Here is a 7,654-nt window from a genome sequence, read left to right on the forward strand (position 1 = left end):
CTTCTCCTTAAACCTGAGTGTTCTTGAATTCTAGCTTTTGGGGGGCATACTTTTTGAATTGAGTCCAGCAGGAGGTTTCCTTGGCTCTGTCTTGTTGTTATGTTTGATTTTCAGTCCCCTAGAAGCATTTAGTTTGTAATTGATAAGGAAGGGTATTCAGATGTCTGAACTTTTGCTGCTTCTAGGCCACCATCTTGACTCCACCTCAAGGACCAAGTTTCTAATACTCTTTCTAATACTGCTTCCAACCAACAGTCAACCAGATTTAATTAGCTTCTTTGCAAAAACTTTTTCAAAGAGGGAATATTAATCAAGCAAGTATTTTTAAGTTTCCTGTTACATGCTGGGTGATGTTCTTTGGAACTGGGGATACAGGAAAAATGAGAGAATTCCTATTTGCAAGAAGCTTATATCAAAATTGGGGAGACAAGTACATATTAAAGTATGTTTGAATAAATATAATGTTAATATATGTGAATGTATGCAAAGTAGAAAGGGTTACTAGAAGACAGACAGATTAAGAAAAGCTTCTTATATGAGTTGGTGCTTATTCCTCATGTTAAAAGATGAAAAGGAATCTATGCAGTAGAATTAAGAAGAGAAAATATTGTTCTATGATGCTCAGAAGATTGGGTTCAGGTTTTTAGAGCTTTAAAAGCTAGATAGACAAGTTTATGTTTTAGCACAGAGGTGAGAGGAAACCACTAGAGTTGATTAAGGAAATCAGTTGGTCAGATCTGAGTTGAAGGACAATTATATCTTTAAAAAATTCTTACCTTCCATCTGAGAATTAATACTGTACATCAGTTCCAAGGTAGAAGAGAGGTAAGGGCTAAGCAATGGTGGTTAAGTGACTTGCCCAGAGTCACACAGCTAGGAAGTATCTGAGGTCAAATTTGAACCCAGGACCTCCAAGCCCTAGGACTGACTCTCAGTCTACTGAGCCACATAGCTGCCTCCACATTAAGTTCATTATTGTTCTTATTCAGTGGTTCAGTCATATATGACTCAGTGTCCCAGTGAACCATAGTAAGCAAAAACTGTGAATGGGGTATTTTTTTGTTTTGGGTTTTTTTTTTTGCAAAGATACTGGAATGGTATACCATTTCCTTTCCCAATAGATTAAGACAAATAGAAATTAAGTGACTTGTCTAAGGTCACACAGGAAGTAATTTTCTGAGGTTGGATTTAAATTAAAGCCTTTGATTTCAGTTTGGCATTCTATCCATTGGGCCATCCAGCTGCCCCATATCAAAAACACAGGTAGTCTTGGCAAGGAGAAGGGTCATATCTTTGTCAGAGAATGAGGAAAAGGAGGATAAAGTTTAAAATGAGAACAATTTCTGAGGATACATTTAAAATTTTTTTATTTTATTATCATACAAAACATACTTCCATTTTAGTCACTGTTGTAAGAGCTCACTTATACATAACCAAAACTCTAAAGATGTCTCCAACAGTTTTTTCTCTGGCAGATTGTCCCACATCATTGCATTGCTGAGAATAGCCAAGTTTTCACAGAAAATCATTGTATAATATTGTTGTTACTCTGTATAATGTTCTCCTAGTTCTGCTTATTTCACTCTGCATCAGTTGCTGTGTATCTTTCCAGCTTTTTTTCTGAGATCATCTTGCTTATCATTTCTTATAGCACAGCAGTAGTCTATCACCAACATACACCACAATTATTCAGTCATTCCCCAGTCGATGGACATCCCCTCAATTTCCAATTGCTATAAATATTTTGTACAAGTAGATCCTCTCCCCCTTTTTATTATCTCTTTGCGATATAGACCAGTAGTGGTATTATCAGATCAAAGGGTACACACAGTTTGTTTGGTCACAGTCCTTTGGTCATAGTTCCAAATTGTCCTCTCGAACCATTGGATCTGAGATTAAATTTTAAAATGAAGAGAGTCAGAGAAGAGTGAATTTGTATCACATGGCCTCAGGTTTTATTTTTCTTCCATTAAAATAAGAGCCAAGGTTTTAATTTGAGGAAGGGTGTGAGGATGGGTAGAAAAGAAATATAGAACTTAAAAAGGAAAGAGAAAGTTTGAAGTAGTTTCTATGGAGAATAAAATAGGGAATCAGTTAAGGAGGAATAGAGACTACCTTGCTGCAGTGAGGGCTCAGGTGAGGTTGGATCACATACATTTGTAATGTATCCATCAACATGATTGTGCAACTTCCCCAGCTTCATACAGCCTATGGCAAAAGCAGTTATTAAAATAATATTCCTTCCACCATTCTGGAGCATATTATCCACACAGTGTCTTTGGAGAGAGTAGACACAAACTTAAAGCGCAGATATTGTGAGGCACAGGTTTTGTTGACAAGTTGTCCTGGGGCCCCTCTTTTCCTCTTAGTAGAAGGCAGAGAGCCACTCATAAGACCTCTATTTCAGGAGGCCCCTAGGTCACCAAGTCAACCATTTCTTCACTTTCTACCCCATCTCTATTTCTCCACCATGCTCCCACTCTTGGAACCTTCTCCCCTCTCTCTCTATATCTTCCTTTCATTTGTTGTCATCCCCCATCAAATAATAAGAACCTAGAGGTTAAGGACTGTCTTTTTCTTTGTATCCTGGCAAATATTAGGCACTCAATAAATGTTTTACTGACTGACTTAGTACTGAACAGACCTGTAACACTTTTCTATCACCTCTATGAAAAGGAAGCTCCATACAAATGGAAAAATCAATTAAGAGAAAATTGAAGACTGGATAGAGTGCCAGGCCTGGAATCAGGAGGATGTAGGTTGAAATCTGACCTCAGACACTTCTTAGCTTTGTGATCCTGGGCAAATCTCTTAACTGCCATTCCCTAAACCTTAGTACTCTTCTGCCTTGGAACCAAAACACATTGATTCTAAGATGGAAGTTAAGAGTTTGTTTGTTTTTAAGGCTCCTGAAATGTTCAGAGCTTTTGCCTTCAGTACCTCACTGTTGACCTTAGATTTTGGTTATTCTGGCTTTAAATTAGATTTATTTTTAATAATTAATTATTAAAAATAAATTTAAATTACGTTAACTAATAGGATAATCTCTACTTCCCAAAGAAGCATTTGAGATGCCTATCTATAGGTCTACAGAGGAGAGAATCAAATTTTGGGGGCTTTTGTTATTTATTTATTTATTTTTTTGTCAATTGCATGTAATACATTTCCACATAAGTTTTCTGAAGATATCTTGTCGCCCTTCCTCCCACAGCTGGCATTTCAATCTGGATTATACATGTATTATCATGCAAAACATCTTAGTAATCATTTTTAAGTGACTAATCATATAAAACCCAAATAAACAAGTGAAAAATTGTATGCATTCCTACTCCAACAATTCTTTCTCTGGAGGTGGATAAGCATTCTTTGTCAGCAGTCCCTCAGAATTGTCCTGGATCACTGCATTGCTGAGAGAAGCTAAGTCTCTTACAGTTGATCATTCCACAATATTGCTGTTACTGTGTACAACGTTCTCCTGGTTCTGCTTATTTCACTCTGCATTAGTTCATGGAGTCTTTCCAGCTCTTTCCAGAATCATCCTGTTTATCATTTCTTACAGCACAATAGTATTCCATCATCATCATATGCTACAATTTCAGCCATTCTCCAATGATGGACATCCTTTCAATTTCCAATTCGTTACCACCACAAACATATTAGTTATAAATATTTTTGTACAATTAGGTCCTTTCTCTTTCTAAAATTTCTTTGGGATACAGACTTAGTAGTGGTATTACTGAATCAAAGGGTATGCATTATATTTTAGTCCTTTGGCATTGTTCCAAATCACTCTTCAGAATGGTTGGATCAGTTCACAATTGCACCAACAGTGCATCAATGTCCCAATTTTGCCACAACTCCTCCAACATTTATCACTTTCCTTTATTGTTCTATTGGTCAGTCTGCTAAGTGTAAAGTTATTTTGTTTTGCCTTGTACAGCTACCAAAATCAGAGTTATTTTAATTTGCATTTCTCTAATCAAGAGGGAGTTAGAACATTTTTTCATATATGGCTTTGATTTCTTCATCTGAAAACTGCTTATTCATATCCTTTAACCATTTGTCAATTGGAGAATGACTTGTAACCATATAAATTTGACTTAGTTCTTTGTATGTTTGAGAGATGAGACCTTTATTAGAGAAATTTGTCATAAAATGTTTACCCACTTTGTTGCTTCCCTTCTTTGTTATATTGGTTCTTTGTAGAAAATCTTTTTAATTTAATATAATCAAAATTCATTTTACATCTTATAATGATCTCTATCTTTTGTTTGGTCTTAAATTCTTCCTTTCCCCATAAATCTGACAGGTATACTATTCTACATATACCTAATTTACTTATAATATCACTCTTTATGGTCTAAGACATATTACATTGGTATAGGGTATGTAATACTGATCTGTACCTAATTTTGCCATATGTTTTACAATTTCTCAATTAGTTTTTTATCTAATAGTTAGTTCTTATCCCCAAAGCTGGAATCTTCAGGTTTATCAAACATTAGATTGCTGAAGCCATTTACACATAGTCTGGTAATGATGAACCTTTTAGAGGAGTACCAGGCCCCACCCCCACTCCACCCACCAGTCAGAGTGCTGTGTCTGCCCCCCCCCCCAGTAGTGCCATGCCCCTCCCACCAAGTGTCAGCTGTGTCCTGTCCCACATAACCCTACACAGTAGAGGGAGGAAGCTCTCCCATTGAGCTGCTGAGCAGAGGGGAAAATGAAGTAAGGAATGTCCTCAGTGAGTGTATAGAGGGGGAGGGGAGTGGCCTGAGAGCTCTGCTCCCCTCCAGCTTTGCTGCCTATGAGCTGTCCACCTCCCCTCCCCTGCACTCCCATTAGCTACTGGGAAGAAGAGTAGGGATGTGAAAAGATGTCTTCAGGCACAGTGGTGAAGGGGAGGGGAGCAGCTTTGCCTGAGTCCCTCAACCTTTCTAGTAATGAACTGGGTGTGTGTGTGTCTGTGTGCCCACAGAGAGCCCTGGGTGTGCCATCTTTGGCACCTGTTCCATAGATTCACCATCACTACCCAAATCTATTCCATTGATCCACCCTTCTATTTCTTAGACAATACTGAATTGTGTTGATGATTACTGCTTTATAGTACAGTTTAAGATCTGGTACCACTAGACCACCATCCTTCATACTTTTTTTCATTAACATCCTTGATATTCTTGATCTCTTAGAACACACATTTTTTAAAAGCATCTACTATATGCTAATTGCTTTTCAAATATTAACTGGTTTGATACTTGCAACCACCCTGTGGGATAGGTGTTATTATTATTCCCATTTCTCAGCTGAAGAAATAAAGGCAAACAGAGGTTAAGTGACTTACCCAGAGTTACCCCGTTAGCAAGTGTCTGAGGCTGTATATGAACTCAGATTTTCATGAATCTAGGGCCAATGCTTTATGCACTGGGCCACCTAAGAACACTGTAACTGCTCCACACCATCTTACCATATCCATTATGACTTCTAGTCACATACAAAGCATGTAGTTATAAATGTGCAGAAATTGTGAATTCTTAAAATTTCTATATAGCTTTGGCATGAGCATTGTACCCCCAGAAATTCAGGCAAACTATTATCAGGGAAATTCCTCTGCTCCCTTAGGCCCTTGTGACTTCCAACCCAAAACACCTGACTTGGAGATTACCCTCCTTTGATTGCCCCATTGAATTGAGATGGACAAAGAGATACACCTCATTCATTCATCTTCCAAATCATAAGAGCCAGCTCCCATGCCCTCCGTCTAACCCTACCCCCATCCCTTGCTCCAGAGTCATGTCCTCACTGCTATAGAAGAATATAAAATCTCAGAATGGAGGCATTCTGGGAGCAACCTCCCAGGATGTTCCACTCATGCTATCCTGCTGGCCAAAAAAATTAACATTACCAATAAATTTCTCTCTTTACTTTAAGCTAAGTTTCAGAGTCTTGCATTCTTGTGAAAGGTATCCTTCCCGAACACTGGGGGTACACCTCTACACCCCACAACAGTTTTGCTGTAAGATCTCCATATTATACCATACTGAAGACTTTAATACTGAGACCCAGTGTGCTACTAATTCCCACTTCTCTGTGGTTCTGTTTTCCTCAGCTTCAGATACCCATGGTCAACCTGAAATGCTGAAGGAAAAAGGGAGACAGGAAGATGAGAGCTATAAGGTGGGGAAGGGAGTCATCAGAACTCTTCAAAGAAATGTAAAGGTAGAGGCTGGGGACAGACAATTGCTGGAAACTGGAGGAGTGGAGTTGGGCAAACATCTCCTCACCAGAGATCCTCCCATGGTGGTGATCTGTTGTGGAGGTCTCTCTGCATATCAGTTCTTATCCGTTCACTTAGAGGATTCTTTTTTTTTTTTTAGGCTTATTTTGTGAGGGAGCCAAGGGGCAGGAGCACAATAGAGAATACAATAAAGTTAACTCAGGTATTAAAAGTTTAAGTGAACAAGTACAAGCTTTGGGATCTCCAATTTATAATCTAGTCCTAAAACTTGGGGTTCATCAGATCTTACTAAGCTACAAGTTTGGGGTTTCTAGATTCTGTGTTGACAATGACAATTGCAGAGTTAACTAATATTTGAGATGTAATATTTATGAGGAAAATGTGAGTAGGATTGAAGAATAGGGGATACTGAAGGTTTTATAACAGGGAATGGAGGAGTTGAAGGGAAAGAGGGAATATGGCTGCCAGTGAGGTAAAAGGAGAGAGATGCCGAGAGGCTCTTTTTGAAAAATGGGGTTCCAGAGAAATGGGCCACTTATGATAGCCTGAGGGGATGTCTTCTCTATGGATTGATGCTGAAGATGCCCCAGAGCAGATAAGCACAAACCCTCCTGAGGGACAAGCCTCCCCCCAGACTTAGTCACCCAGCAGGGCTCCAATAAGGACAGTTTATAGTTGAATGGCTGTCCTGAGGTTCAGCTCCCTCTATGTTCCCTGAAATGTTAGTCCTCTTATCTGACTGTGATATCCAATAAAGATTAATTTTAATAACAAGTTGGATTGGGAGAGTATGAGGAAAGAGAGAAGAGGGATTCCCTTGATGAGGTATGACTCTTTCTCAGCTTTTGAGCTGAGGCCAGGCCTCACAGGCTGATGAAGGTTTCTCTTATTCCTGACTATGCTATATCTGTGCTAGCTTTCTTAATTCCAAAAGTCTTAGTAGTAGACAGCAAGAGGAAGAAAGTTCTGACCTTCAGAGCTGGTGGGTCTGTCTCTTTGGGCTGACACCCCAAACTGCTTCTCTTAAGTCCTTTTGTCAATTATAGGATCACAGGAATCCAGGGAGAGCACACAGTTGGGAAAATCAGGAATAGAGCTACTTCTATTCAAAGGCAGGGAGAGAGGCTCCTTCCACCTTAAGAGCCAGGAAGGAAGTCCTAGTCACAAGTCCCCATTGCCTCTTCCCCCACCAACTGTCTTTCTTGTCAATATCTTCTCTCTCTAGTACCCCCACTGTTGTTTGTTCCAACTCAGTGGCAGAAAGTCCAGAACTTGACAAAGTTTTCCTTTCCACAGAGAGAACTAATATTTAATTAGAGGTATCCCTGGGGCAGATTCACAGATTCATAAAACTTTAGAAAAAAAAAACATCAATAATCATCTCCAAAATACATAAGTGGCTTCACCATTTGTTCCCTA

This window comes from Monodelphis domestica, chromosome 7, assembly GCF_027887165.1.
Source record: "Monodelphis domestica isolate mMonDom1 chromosome 7, mMonDom1.pri, whole genome shotgun sequence".
Lineage (NCBI taxonomy): Eukaryota > Metazoa > Chordata > Mammalia > Didelphimorphia > Didelphidae > Monodelphis > Monodelphis domestica.